A 14,730-nucleotide genomic window follows, 5' to 3' on the forward strand; every position below is an offset into this window, starting at 1 on the left:
AGGGTTTCTGTGAAACCCGCGATAATGAAGCAAAAAAATGTTTGGGCAGAGGGAAGGAGTCAGCCTTTAAAGCTACGACCCAAGTGAAAAAAAACTCTCGAAATTGCAAGCAGAATAAACTTCAAGGCTAACGTTAGCATTAAGTTAATTCACAGCGAGAGCGATAAGGTCGTCCGTTATAATGTTGCTAACATTATTTTCGGGTTGGGGGGCTTCTTTGTTTGCCGTGAACTTCTATAACGTTAGCTCTCGTTCTAGGCTTTTTGGGGCGGGGGGAGTGTGGGGGGGGGGTTGGTTTGAAGACATATCAAATGGCGTCGAACAAATGCGAAGGTCCAGGGTAACGTTAAGACTAATTTATTATTTGTAGGCGGAGAGGTACGGTGTTGTGAACCGAGAACCACGGCCGTTATAATCCAAGTGGAGACGTTGTCTTTTAAACGTAGAGGTAACGCTCAGCTCTCTGCGCTGTGGGGCTCTTGTGTAACGGTCGCTGCTGTGAATCTCTGTTCACCTCATTTGAACTTGTGTTGATCTAGTTCACACACACACACACACACACACACAACGGCGCTGCGCTGTCACTGAGCCACCGAGCGACTTTCTCATTCAACCAAACAGTTATACAATCGCAAAAATAAACGGAAAACATCATAAACACATATTTCTTTGGACCGTAAGGGTAGACGCGTCCGGCGGTGTGTGAAGCGACGTTCAGCTGACGACAAGCCGCCTCTCCTCTGTCTCTCTTTCGTCGTCGCCGCGGCGCTGTTGCGATCCACAAAAGTAAGAGGAATTCGCCATGAAGAATGACATCTCTTCCACTGGGGACTTCAACTTGAACCCAAAAACCCCGACAACTAAACTGGCTCTGTGTTACTACGGGCTTTGTAATTTCCGTTCATTTTTGTAAACGTTGTTGTTGTTTTTTTTTGCCATACGGACTCGAGCTTTCCGAGCAGCGATGTGGTTGTGAAACCAAACAAACGAACGTGAGTTGTTTAGGATTAAGATGATTATTCTCATAAATATATGTATTTTAATAATTTTTATCATTCACTGTGTCCGTATGAAGGTTATTTGCAACGATTCCAATTACTACTTTAACCAAATGTACAGACAGAGAGAGAAAGAGAGAGAGAGAGTGAGAAATATAAGCGCGGGCATTTTAGTCTGGTATGGAAAGAGAGCTCAGTCTGGGCTTGCATTTATTATGAAATCCACATTGCTATACATTCTGACAGATTTAACGTTACATTTAAAGTAATCCTGCAAGAAGAGAAATGGGAATGATTATGTGAGGGAAAGGTCATGGCCTCTTTCTTCTTCACCAGTAATGATAGAAATGACACCAAGCTGATTTTCTACAAGGTGCTAATGACATGAAAAGCTATACCTACTGATATAAACTAGAAATACAGTGTTATATGTACTAATGTACATTTGATTAAATATGCTTTAGAACTTAGGCCCTTCCCTTCTCTGAGAAATTCAGTGGTCCAGGCTGCAACTGTATTTTATTACAAGCCAAACTGCCTACACATTTATTTTTCAGTAAAATTAATAATGAATTCATTGGAATACACCTTGTATTATTAATTTCCTAGGGGAAGATTTCTCATAAAATTTTTGAGTAAATGTATTTAGTTAATGCGAGACTGGTTTACTGATCAAGAATCAATCCCAGTATAGTGATTATTTTGGGATTTTGTCAAGAGAAACCCGCAAGTTATAATCACAAAGATAGATTTCCCGAAAAGGATTATTATCTAGCATTTTTGAATCTGTAAATTTGGTGTTGTGCTATATTTGATTTTAGAAATAAGATGAGTATATTGATCAATAATTATAGACAGTGTGGTGAGTAATGTGTGTACAGAAAGCAAGAATTAGTCCATGTTGTAGTTTAGTAGCTAGGATGGTTATACTAATGGATCTAACTATAGCCCTGAACACAAACCAGCATCTTTGGATTCTAGGAAAGTTGTTCAGTTACTGATACCAGGTTTTGTTTTTTGAATTTGTCTGTGTGTGTGTGTGTGTGTGTGTGTGTGTGTGTGTGTGTGCGCGCGCGCATGCGTATGTGTCTGTCTTACAGCAGTGCTTAAAATGGCGAAAAACTTGTGCATACCACCCCTGATTCAGCAGGGTCCTTTCGCCTGTTGTTGATCAGGTAAGATTTTTCTCATTATCTCACTACTAACACACTTTATAGCAGTTAATCACATGCAGTGAGATAGTTAAGGGTCTGGCAGCTCTTAGGATGAATAGTATAGTATTACACAAATTAGGCTGTTTTCACCTTTCCGTGAAAATTTGTAAATTACACTCAATCAAATAATCAATCGTTTTAGAAGATTGCATTACTTTATTAAAAATGAATAACATATGTCATTAGTTATCAAGTTTTTTTCATTAGGTAGTGGTTTCATGGAATATTCCTATGGCAAAATTCATTCTCATGTCACCGTATGAGATTAACAAAAAAGCCAAGGACAAATTGTGTTTGTTATCAAGAATAAAAACAATTTGATTTTGCAGTTGTTTACTTTAGATTTAGTTTCACTCTTGACTTATTTAAAAAGAAATAACAGTGTTTTGCGACTAGCTGTTTATTGTTTTAGTTAGGACTAACAATTTTCAGAAAGGACCTTAGGCAATCCAAAAGCACACACACATTAGAACATGATAATTAATGTCCTCTGCAGTTGTGCTGTGTTGCCAGCATACTGACTACTCTCCTGCACAGTCTTTTACTGGATGGATAAGTATGCCTACTTATTTTTTGAGAGGAATATAAATGCTTCTCAGAGTCCTTTTATAAAATATTGTGTCCTTCATCTGAAGTTACTTGATCTTATGTCATCTGTAAAGTGCATTTGATATCATTTTTCAGCCTCTCATTTTCCTGGTTTGGTCAGTTTTCTCTCAAGACTTTGGCTAAGAAAATATTGTGTTTTATTGATCATGATTATGTTGCTTTTGAAGGCTAAGACAGAGAGTTTATTTTCTAGAGTGTATTTAAGTAAATGTTAATTATGTTTGAAAGCTGAGAATGTGTTACTCTGACATTCTCTCTTTTTGTGCTGTCGATTAGGAGGGGTATTGATATTGTGGTGATTTACCCTATAGTATGCTTTTCTGATTGTAGCACATGATTTGCATAATTTAACTTGAATTAGTGCAGTGAAGTATATAAAACACTGATCATAAATGTGCACGTAAGTTTTAAAAATTATTTCTTCAAATGTGGCACAGAATTTCTCTTTTCCAATACATAAAACCAGAGAAAACCTAAATACAGCCATACATAATTTATGTTGTGATCATGTCTTAAAGCATCGTGATATTATAATTTTGCCTTTTAGCCCACTACTTCTCCCAGTATAACAAAACTATATAAATAAGTAAGGATTTTTAAAATATTTTTACGTCTTTGGGAATGGTTGAGTTGCAAGACTGTCGTGCTGCCAATGTTAATTTTTACAGGCACTTTCATCCAGAACGCTATGGGTTGTCATTTAGTAGCATTATTTATGCACTAATGTTTGATATGACAGTGAGGAAAGCACCTTTCATAAGGCAGGCACTTTATAACAGGACCCTTAGATGTGTGTTGTACAATATAGGTTTCAAACCAGCAACTTAGTTATTACCAAAATAATAATCAGGCTTATATCCTTTGTGGTTATACTTGGAATGAAGAAAGGTACAGTAAGGGTATGGTTATTACAAAATGGAAAAATGGAGTGCTGCATGAAGACTTGAAACCAAACTACACAGTGATCCTCAAGAAAAGGCCCTGATTTTTTATTTTTTTTGTTTACAGTGACACCCAAAGTAACTTCCTATTTCTGTGCTGTGACAAACTCTGGCCAGCCATGTGACTAAAAGAAAGCCAGTAATATGAGAAAAAAGCAGCAACAGAACATTTGCTTTGTATATCATTATGTCATGCACATGTTCATAGTTGCCAGTAGGAAATAAGGAAGATTCTAACTTATTAAAGCAGACAACTTTTTTAAAGGCGTTTTCACAAACCTCTAAAAATGTTGACAATATCAGCAGTCCAAAGCAGCCTTTAAAAAGATTTTAAAAAGTTTCCACTTGATTTAATGTTGTCATTCAGTGCTCAGTGGGGCTTGCCAAAAGTAGCTTTCAGTTTACATCTTCTGTCAATGACAGTATATGCGCCTTAAAGCTGAGTAAACCTGTGTCAGGATATTGGGCAGGCAGATACACAGTGACCAGGGCCAGCTAGCATGCAGTACAGCTGGCTGAATTTGTGCTGTGTGTGCACTGGAAGTGTCTTTCCATGACTGGCTGCTGGAGCTTTGACCATGCCAAACTGTCAATCCCACAGGAATGTCTCCCCAAACTCTCCATTGCAGCAAAGGATGACAGAAAATTGGCTGGTGTGGTACTGCTGTGCTCTTTCTCCTTTACTCTCTTTTTCTGTTGCTCTCTTGCTTTTTTGTTCTCTGTCTCATTCTTTCCTGTTCCCTTTTTCCCTTTTTTAAGACTTTGCCTCTCCAAAGAAAGAGGCCAAGTATGTAATGTGTCAACATGACCTGGCCGCAGTGCTGTAATCTGATGATTTCACTTCTACATCTTTTATACAATGTGGCAGTGGTGACCCATGCATGTTTTGTATGACTTATGGTGTTTATCAGGAACTGTACGGAATACGACAGTGCATGGATGATATGCTCAAGGATAATAATGTCACACAGTATCTTACATCTACTGTAACCTACTGGGGCAAGAAGAAATCCTCTAGAACCCCATCTGGTTGCTTAGTAAGCTGGCTTACCTTGTCTTTCCATGATATAGGTTAGACAAGGTAAAATAAAAAAAATATTCTGAAAATGAACACAAAGTTAGCCCTGGGACAGAATTTATTAAAATCATGATCATTTAAAAAGTGAAAATAATGTATAAATTATCATATTTTTTCAGATTTTATACCTGAATACAATTTTGCCTTTATTTAACAACCAATAAATATGTACTGTGTCTTTAAGATGTGCTGGCTTAATCATTAACAGAGAAAATTTTGCTAAAAAGTTTCCCAAAGAGTAGTTTATGTTTCCTTGGGGCAATTCATGTTTTTCAGCCAAACAACACATTAAACAGTAAAGAACAGTATTTGACCAGGAAAAATGCTGCTTAACAGATGAAGCTGCTCAATTTTATGACTCTCAGCATAGTAAGGTATACCTCCCCAACACAGTTCCTGGGCCAAAGATCCGTACGTAGGAGGTGACACAATACATTTAGCTTTAGCATTTGCTCTGTATTTTTCCATCGGCCATCTGGGCCAACCTAGCTTCTGTCGTGCACCTGCCTGACCTCAACAAGGAACTGTCTGCCCTCAAAATGGTAACATCGTAACACCGTAACTTATTTGAAGGCAGACCACTTGTCACTTTATTTTGCAATTTAATAAAGAGCATGATTTTAAAAATGTTAATATTAGCTTGGACTGTACAGTAGCTACACCTAGACCTTCCTTCTGCATCTTCACTGTAGCATCATTCTAATAATGACTGGAAATTGCCCCACTTCATAACAGGATTTGTTCTTTAGGTTTATGACCTCAGAAACCCTGGATGTCTGAATTTGCCGATTTGAGACATTTTTTGGTACCCTGTAATTTTGAGGCAGAAATGCTCAGCCATGGCATTGACTGCTTATTTCACTTGTGATATATCTTCTAGTATAATAAAACCACCACATGTAGATAATGTCATGGTAAAACAGACCTATTTAAATGTAGCCATCTAAGCAAACTCATGAGGAGGTTTTAACAAAGGAGGTTTTCCAATCAAGCGTATCTTCAGCAGCCGGGATATTTAAAATTGGTTTTACTTTCTGATTGAATTTTTAATTTCACTGGGGATATATAACAATCATTTTCTACATGTTAACAAAGTTCCCTGGGGTCTTAGTAAAAGGCATGTGTCATGCTGTGGTCAAAATACCACAAGAATCAAACAACACAGCGCCATTCTTACTCTGTCTAACCAACCCAATTCAAAGTGACCTTTTTTCTAACTGTTATTTTAAATAAGAGTGAGCCATAACTCAGTTCAGTGTGACAGCCCACGTATGAGATTCGAGTGAGCAGAAAATCTGGATTTTATTCTTATTGGTTATCTTTCTTCTTCATTTCTTTGTGTGGCATATTTAATCAGTACACTTATTTTTTTGCACATGTTGAGTTAATTTTTCTCCTTTAACCTCTCGTGTTAATGCTGTCAAATAAATTTGGGCCTGGAAGCAGCACAAAATCAGAACAACTTGTTTTACCCTTTGTTTATTGACCTAGGCAGCTCACAAAACATTATTTGGGTTGTTTTTATTTCATAGTTTGTGTGTTTGTAGGAGCCCCAGATCCAAAATTGATGTACTATTGCACTGAAAAAATTATTTTTTGTCACATGTCCTCTTTAAGAATTAAGCAGCTGTATATCAACAGTATATAAAAACAGAGGGTTAACAGGGGTTTTTGTGTTTGGCTCTGATTTGTCCAACAAACTGAATCATTCACCAGCACCAAATGTAACAATAAATTAATTAATTAATTAAACACCATGTCTGTGTCTCAAGCTGCCCACACTAAATAGTATGTAAAGAAATATTCCATCACTCATAGTGAATTCATTTGTGTTGTATGTGAAGTAAAGGAATGTGTGATTTGGGGTGCAGCCTATGACAAGTGGGAGGCTGTGTAATGCGTAGATGTTGTAATTTATGACTGTTGTTAAATTTGAATCAAGATAAAATAGTTTAGCTTCAGAGTTCTGAAGATGATAATCATTTGGACAAATGTAATTAATTGATATCTCACCCCAACTGACATGATTACATGCTCAAATATGTGTGTGTACTTGTGTTCAAAAGGTGAGGGGTATGTTGGAAAAGTGGCCTCTAATAGCAGATAAGGTTTGGGCCCCATCTGTCTGTCACCATGTAGGGACTGGCACTGAAGAGGTGCACAGATGTGTGCATGAGCAGGCCATAGGCAGAATGCATCCATACTGCTGGCACAGTTTCTTTGATGGCAGCCGTGGGCATTACAAGGCATTACAGGATGGGGAACTGTGAATAAGCCGCTCAGATACAGAGTGCAACAGAGGACAGCCGGTGTGACACACATTCTCCCTTGTCTCTGAGCTGTAGTTTACCCATGACAGATATTGTACATATTGTGTTTGTGTATATGCATGGGATTTTGTGTGTGTGTGTGTGTGTGTGTGTGTGTGTGTGTGTGTGTGTGTGCGTGTGTGTGTGTGCTCATGCATGTGTGCATACAATTGTTTGTTTGAACAAGAAAGAGAGAGAGAACAAACTTTTTTCTGAGCTAGGAGCTCTTAAGTGCTTGACCTAATTTCGCAGGCAGCGAAGAATTCAGCAGTGAAGGCCTTCCTCTGTGAGTGTGAGTTTGCTGCGCTGGGTGTTTCCTCCCAGGGTCTAACAGGAAGCTCATGTTCAAGTTCATCTGAGGACAGGGAGAAGGCTTTTCTTTCCACTGTGGATCTTTTTAGAGGGGGGAAAAAAGCCTGGGCCCCTGCTCTGAATCGCCCCTCTGCAATCTGGCATGTGTTTTAGTTCCCTATACTGCTTTATTGTCCATTTTGGCTGAACTTGCAGTTTTTCATGCTGCCAAGAAAACATCTATTTTTTAGGCTACATTGAGGCAAAGTCCATAGTCAGAAAGAAAGATCATGAATCCTATTTAAAAGTTGAGGTCTTTCCAGTTTTTCAACTTTACAAATTATCCAAGGTTTATGAATTAAGCAGATGAAATGACCAATTATGCAACTATTTAAATAAAAGCACATACACAAACATAAAAGCTGTTCAGAGCCACCATTTATTAGTGTCTTTCGAATCTATGTACGCATATGTTTGATGTGACTCTGCAGCATAATAATGTTTAGACATAAAAGTATATTAAAAAATAATACTACTTCCTTTTTTTTTTAAGTAATCCATGTCTGTTCAAACATGTCTGTGTATTGCATGTGATTAGTATATGCAATAATTATAACATGCTTTGCTGCATTGGAAAACATTTTGACTCCAAACACACTGGTAATACGGGTAAGGTTGTCTTTTATTATAAATGCTTTTAGGGTCAACAGGCTTTTGTTCCTTTACTAAGTACAAGGGAACACCGAAATTATTTAAGATTATTTGTTATAAAGTGTTCCCTATTTGTAGATGAACATTCCTGGAACTGATACACAGTATTCCTAACTTGCACAATTTATTTTTTCCACAGACGGAAGATGAATTTTGAAGATTTTGAAGAACGGCAAATATTGTGCTTGGCGCAATGATACAGGTGAGAAGAAACAAAAGAAAAGTTTATAAAACTAAATGGTACTCTAAACAATGTGTATGGCAAAATCCAGGACACTGCCTCATCTTGGCAATATGTTCTTGTGCCAGAATTAAGGTTTAAGTATGAAAATCAAGTGCCTCACTGGATTTATTTGAAACAAACAAAAGGCATGATAAAAGTGTTAAATTGTTACATTGTTACATTTCTTGTAATGAACTAAAGGAAAACCAAAATTATTTTCAAACTGCAGAGCAGCATTTTTGCCTTTCTTTGTCACAAGCAAAAGAAAGCAGAAAGATGAGAAGGGCACGAACATTGTCAGCCAAATAGGTGGAGTTTGTGATGTACCCATTTCAATCTCTCCATTATCTCACTGTCTCTTTCACACAGTCTGACCATATTTCCTCATCTTTCTTGCTTCTCTTGTGCGATGTAAATGTCTGTCAGGTCATGTGCCATTTGCAGGTGTCTCCCAGATGTTACTCTGCTCAATGTGATCCCTCTCTTGGGATTTAATCTCCTGTTAGCAGATACAGGCATAGGAGTCCTGTCTGCACCTGGCCAAAGCCAAACAGCAGATTTGACCATAATGTAAGGAGAAAGGAGATTCTGACTTAGGGATGCCTCTAGCACAGCTGCAACTCTTGGTTAAATAAGAGACACTTTGAGCTAAGTTTTTTAAGCCAATGCCACATAAAGAGATACATGCCTCAAATGCCTCAGCTACTGTTAGAAAGAAAGACAAAAATTAAGAAAGAATAACTGCATGATTAACTAACTATCATCTCAATATTTACTAAATCTTTTATTATGAATTATGCCATAACTTAATTGCCCTAGTTTTTATTTTTGTAAAGGAAGTACATTCAAATGGACACTTTGACCCATGTGTCATGCAGTTTAGTCCATTTATTACATTGTGTAATAAAAGTAAACTGCATTGTTAAATAACATTGGCGTTGATGTTTCTCACTAGCTCCTTTTTCACTTGATCAAAAGCCACTCAGTCATTTGATATATCTGCAATGTGGAGAACTTTAAAAAAAATAAACAACAAAGAAAGCAAGAAAAAACAAGTATAAGATTAAATATCTCACAAACTTGACTGACTGTGACATATTACTATGTGGTGTGTACTCCATCAGCTTAACATAAGCTTGTGGCTGATGATTCATTCTTTTTGAATGACATCATTTGACCCTTATCGCCCTGTGTTAGTCTCTTGCCCATAAATTCCTCTGCCCTGGAGCAGTCTGACTCAGTGACTTGATAAGCTCTAGAGGTTTTCCAGGCCCACAATAAAGGGACCACTTTTTCAGCACACCAGTCAGATATAATGTATGCAGCTATTCCTATTGTTACCCAACAAAGAGTGTCTGTTGCACATGTCATTTAAAGAAAGACCTGACACAAATGACCATCTGATAAATCCTTTAAAAACATTTAAAAGTTTTATTATACTAAATCAAGTTGACGATGGACAAGGAATTTATACAAACCACATTTGCATACAAGATGGAACATTTTGTAAAATGCAGTAAAACAAGAATCTGGTTAATTCTCTCTAACCTTTATTTAAAGGAACACTACATAATATTTTTATCTTAAAATTACAACTTTAAAATTATTGTGATGCTTCAATTGCAACAAATGTAATAGGAGGAATAGTGCCTCTGTCATTGCTACCCTAGGCTTAACACCTCAAAAACTGCACTGTGTATCTTTTGGAGGAGGATAAGAGATATGTTAGTGATATGTTAATAGAATATTTAGGTTACATTATTGTCAAATATTACATATTAAGCATGTAAGAGGATTGTCAGACAGTCCAAATCAATGTTTATTAACACAAGAGCGCAAAGTATTTTGGTCCCTCTATCTACTGTACTTAACTTTCAGGGAATCTTGCCTTCAGTCCATGTAGGGCAAGGTCAGGAATCACTGGTTTATGTGCATGACCTTTGAGCTCTCAGATGACATTGAGAATGAGAAACTGTCATACTACAGTCAATATTATAAGGGAGCAGCTAGACATGTATGAGGGGAATGGTTAAAAGACAATCTGTCATGGTATATGGTGCATCAATGCCTATGCCCTGGGTGACTTGTATACATGTAAAGGTCACATTGATTTAGAGCAGTATATATTGATTTAAGTGATTTTATTCCATTGGAAGCATAGCCAGGCCTCATTCTGCATGTGCTACAACAGCATGGCTTTATAGACATGAGCATATGCTTGTTTTGATTTCTGAATTCTTGTCTTATTGCATTTTTACAAAATTCTCAACTTTTCCAGAAATGGAGTTAATAGGTTATTGGTCCATTACAAGTATGATTATTAGCTACTTATATTGCTTAAAGCATAATATTGTTATTCTTCATACTCAAGATATACTCATATCTTCTTCCTGTTTATTTGCAGTTAATATAACCTGATCCACTTAACATACAGAGTCTGTACAAAATGTGTTTCGGAGGTCATGGTGGTGTGAGGTCTGCTTTGTACTTATTCAAGCAGATTTGTCCAATTTGATAAGTATAAGATTATACTTATTAAATATACACTTATTATACTTAAGATCTTTGTCTGAGATTATAAGTAATAATCTCAGACAAAGGGGAATTTCTGAGCCCCACCTGTCCCATATCACCCCCCAAAAAATGGTAATAAAATACACATGCAAGTTATATTTCTCTAATTTATTCAAGCAACATCAACTTCTGTCTCTAAATCTGTAGCTTAACATTATAAAACCAGATACCATATTAACATCAATGTTTAAAATATCATTGTACCCAAAATATTAGCTATAACCTGATTCCTATGTGGATAAGGCAGTAAAATACTGCATTTATAATGATGTGGAATAACATTTGATTAACATTAACGTTAGAGACGCTGTGTCCCAGACAACACACAGTAGTAATATACGTATTTTCATACAGTTCAGAGCAGCAGTGTAGTTTGGGACATGGCCAGAGACTAATGTTAACTTGTTGCATGTTTAGAGCACTTTCTCACAAACTGAACACAGCTAATATTAACGTTAACTAACACTCAGATCCTCCTCTGTTTCCCTAAAAGTTATATACAAGCCGCTTTCATAACTGTAATTAGCCGTCATTGTTATCTGTGGTGCTCGCGTTACTGACCTTAAGCCCAGAACTGGTAAAAACTAACTTTATAAACCAGACTCTGACAGTGAATAACATTCCAGTGAATGATTGGAGCAGCTTTATATTTGAACAGGTGCCTTAATGAAGGCTTAAAGAAGACCCTTCTCAGACTTGCTGCCAAAACACGTTAATCTCTGTGGAGCATTTTCAAAATAAAAGTTTGCGAATAACAGCATATTTTGGTTCCAGGCAAGCTAAATTTTTCTATTCTCCTATCTAATGTTCTTTTATTTTGTTTAAGTGCTATCAATAAATCCATTGTGAGTGGGTGTTTTTTACTGAGTAAGCTTTATAGGCATAATTGAAAGGCATTGATAAAGACAGGCTCATTTTTAAAGAAATGCACAATTCTCCAAATTTTTTGCGGCACACCTGCAATACCTAGTGGGCCGTGCCCTACACTTTGAGAAACCCTGGCCTACTGGGATGGCTTAGAAGAGGCATATTCTCTTACTGACTGACTGACTCCTCATGCTGAAACGCTCATGCGCGAGTATGAACTTTATTTCACAGACAGAACCTGGAATGGTGCTACTACACTGTCTTTTGTTAGTTCAGAAATATTTCAGATAGTGCTTTTTCACCAATGTGGGACAGTTTGTGAACTAAATTTGGAACTGTTCGACACGCTTCCACCAACATAAACTGGTTCACGAACCAGAAAACTTTGTTCCCAGCTGGAACCAAAGAAGAGTAGGTTCTTCAGTGTGAACCATGGCTTTGTCCGTGGCACGACACCATACGCTTTGGCCAGAGCCTTGGCTCGGTGTTGGTTAGCTACATTTCTCCACTGTTCACAACCTCAGCAGGAAGTCTTGGGACGCAGTTACACACTTATTATATCTCACAGTGACAGTGGTATGTATTTTGGGCTTTCCTGTTTTATAAATGCCAGAAACACCTCTGTGGCAATGGCTATATGGCTAATGGCAATCCAGCTAAACTAGGCTTGTCTTCTTAACTCCTCATATGTTCACCTATAAACTTCATTAAAACCTTAAATAAGAGACAATAAGCTGCAGTCTATATCGGTTTAGCTTTGTCATCACAATATGTGCAATTTTTACATCTAGGGTTGGGCGGTACTCACATTTTTCACACCGTCACACAGTCTCAGAATATTGACACGGTTTACAGTATTACTGTGGGGTACACCACAGTGCGAACCTCAGTGAGTGTGTGCCGAACGAAGGGCTTTCAGTGCTGGGCAGTTCAGCTCAGCAAAGCACTTGCGGTTTAGCACAAAACACACATGTTTAGAGGATAAAGCCTCATACCTGTGAGCACAAAGTCGAGTGAAAGGTCTCCTGAGTATTTTGTCTGTTTTCAGCTTCATTCCTCTCTCTTGTAACCTAAATTCACAACTGCAGTGGGCAACTGGGTTTGTGTTTTTCCGCACCCGTTTTTACAGCGTGACATCACCAGTCAGCAAGCTCCTAGAGCACCCTCTTGTGGCTCTCTTAAATATGCATAAGTGAACTTTATGGCCTTGTACTTATAGGGGATTAGAAATATCATGACATGTTGGATCATTGACTTTTGCATTGTTGTTTTCTTCCAATATCATGCATCCCTAGTAGAGAGATTTCCCTTTCTAAGTCCTGTACAATTCTTTCACAATAGACTTTTTGTGTTATGAGCATTATATTTTGTGACGTTACACTGCCCCAGAGCCCCAGTGTAAAATTTTGGCATATGAATCGAGGTTTTCCACAGTGTTCTTGTGTTTCAAATTGCTACAACAGGAATAGTTCTTGCTTAATCTGCACAGTGTTTGCATTAAATCTATTGACAAAGTGTCATGACCTGAATAATATTACTAATTAATATATTATCATAGCATAGACAACGTAGAAACCACCTCGGATACAGCATTTTCTACACAGACAGCGTTAAAGCTGGAAGCACGTATATTTGAAGGATCATAGATTCTAAATCTGAAGTGTGCTTCTGCTTTTGTAAGTCTGCTCATATTCTCACTCGTCTTTCTCCTTCTGACTTCTCACTGATCTCTCTCTCAGTCACTCCCCACTGTTCTCTCTTGATTTCACTCTTCATTCTCCCATTCACTGCTCTCTCCTCTCTCCCTTTCACTCCTCAAACTTCTCTCTCTCCACACTTTTTTGACTCTTCCAAAAGTTTTCAAACATGCCTGTCCCCCCACCCCCAAAATCTAAAAATTTTAACAGTACCTACACAAACCTCAAGCCTTTTCTACTGGTACAGTACACAAAGGTTTATTGCAACTAAAAAAATTGTGTAATGTGCATTACTCGTATTTATACTAACATTTGGCACTTGTCATTTTTAGATCATTTTAGAAATATCTCTGTACTTTTCCCTTGCCCACTTATTTTTTTATTAATATGTTTCTTCATGTGCAATATTACGTTTTACTGTAATGCTGCAGTTTTTTTGTGATGAATTGATATTTTATACACAGTGTAAAAATATAATAATCTTTAAGATACAAAGTCACATGCTGTTTGTTAAAGAGTAGGCGATATACTAATGTAGGGTAGAATACACCATAGACCTTTCATGTAGTTAAACAGATACAAATAATTAATACATGAACAAAACATGCATCTCCTCTTTCTATAGCAACCTCAGAAAAATGTTTCTCAAAATTTACCCTAAATAAATTTACATACAAGAAAACTAATTATTTTCATTGTGTTTTTAGAGTTTTAATCACTACAAAAAAACGTTTTAATTATAACTATAATTAATTTAATGTGTTATCATTTAGAAGTGTGCAAACGTCTCACAGATTTAACCAGGCTACATAAAGGCAGGCTTAGCTGTGACAAAAGTTACAGATAAACCTCCTAATGAATAAAATGAAACTTAATAACAAAAAAAAGTTTAGGCTCATGGAAAATTAATTAATTACATTTTTGTTGATTTCTTGGATTTTAGTGAAAGTTACAACTAGCCACTCAGTCTATTACATTTAGTTCTATGTGTGAGGTGAGGGTAACATTTTGTCCCTTGGGAATTATAAGGTACAATCTGCATTATGAATGGTTTTCAGAACAGGAGAATCCTGTTTTCTAGGTAAAAATTCCAGAACGCATACAACTATAAAACTAAAAAAATAATTATATATATATATTTTTTTTTTTAATTATTCAACTTAAGCTAAGCTACAATTACTTAAAAAACCATTTGCAAAATTATTTGTTAGAATTGTT

At 36.9% G+C, this 14,730-nt stretch overlaps 1 protein-coding gene across 6 annotated transcripts in view; it reads left to right on the forward strand.

The window, feature by feature from the left end:
• Nucleotides 1-339: 339 nt before the first annotated feature.
• pparaa (peroxisome proliferator-activated receptor alpha a) overlaps nt 340-14,730 on the forward strand; it is a 62,305-nt gene continuing 47,914 nt past the window's right edge. For 5 of the 6 annotated variants that reach the window (XM_066669340.1, XM_066669345.1, XM_066669344.1 and 2 more), the window contains exons 1-3: nt 340-992; nt 2,099-2,173; nt 8,291-8,353. The gene's annotated coding sequence lies outside the window, so the exon portion shown is untranslated. The remainder of the gene's footprint in view (nt 993-2,098; nt 2,174-8,290; nt 8,354-14,730) is intronic. The other variant, XM_066669341.1, reaches the window with a different exon arrangement.

The sequence above is a fragment of the Hoplias malabaricus genome, chromosome 4 (genome assembly GCF_029633855.1).
Source record: "Hoplias malabaricus isolate fHopMal1 chromosome 4, fHopMal1.hap1, whole genome shotgun sequence".
Lineage (NCBI taxonomy): Eukaryota > Metazoa > Chordata > Actinopteri > Characiformes > Erythrinidae > Hoplias > Hoplias malabaricus.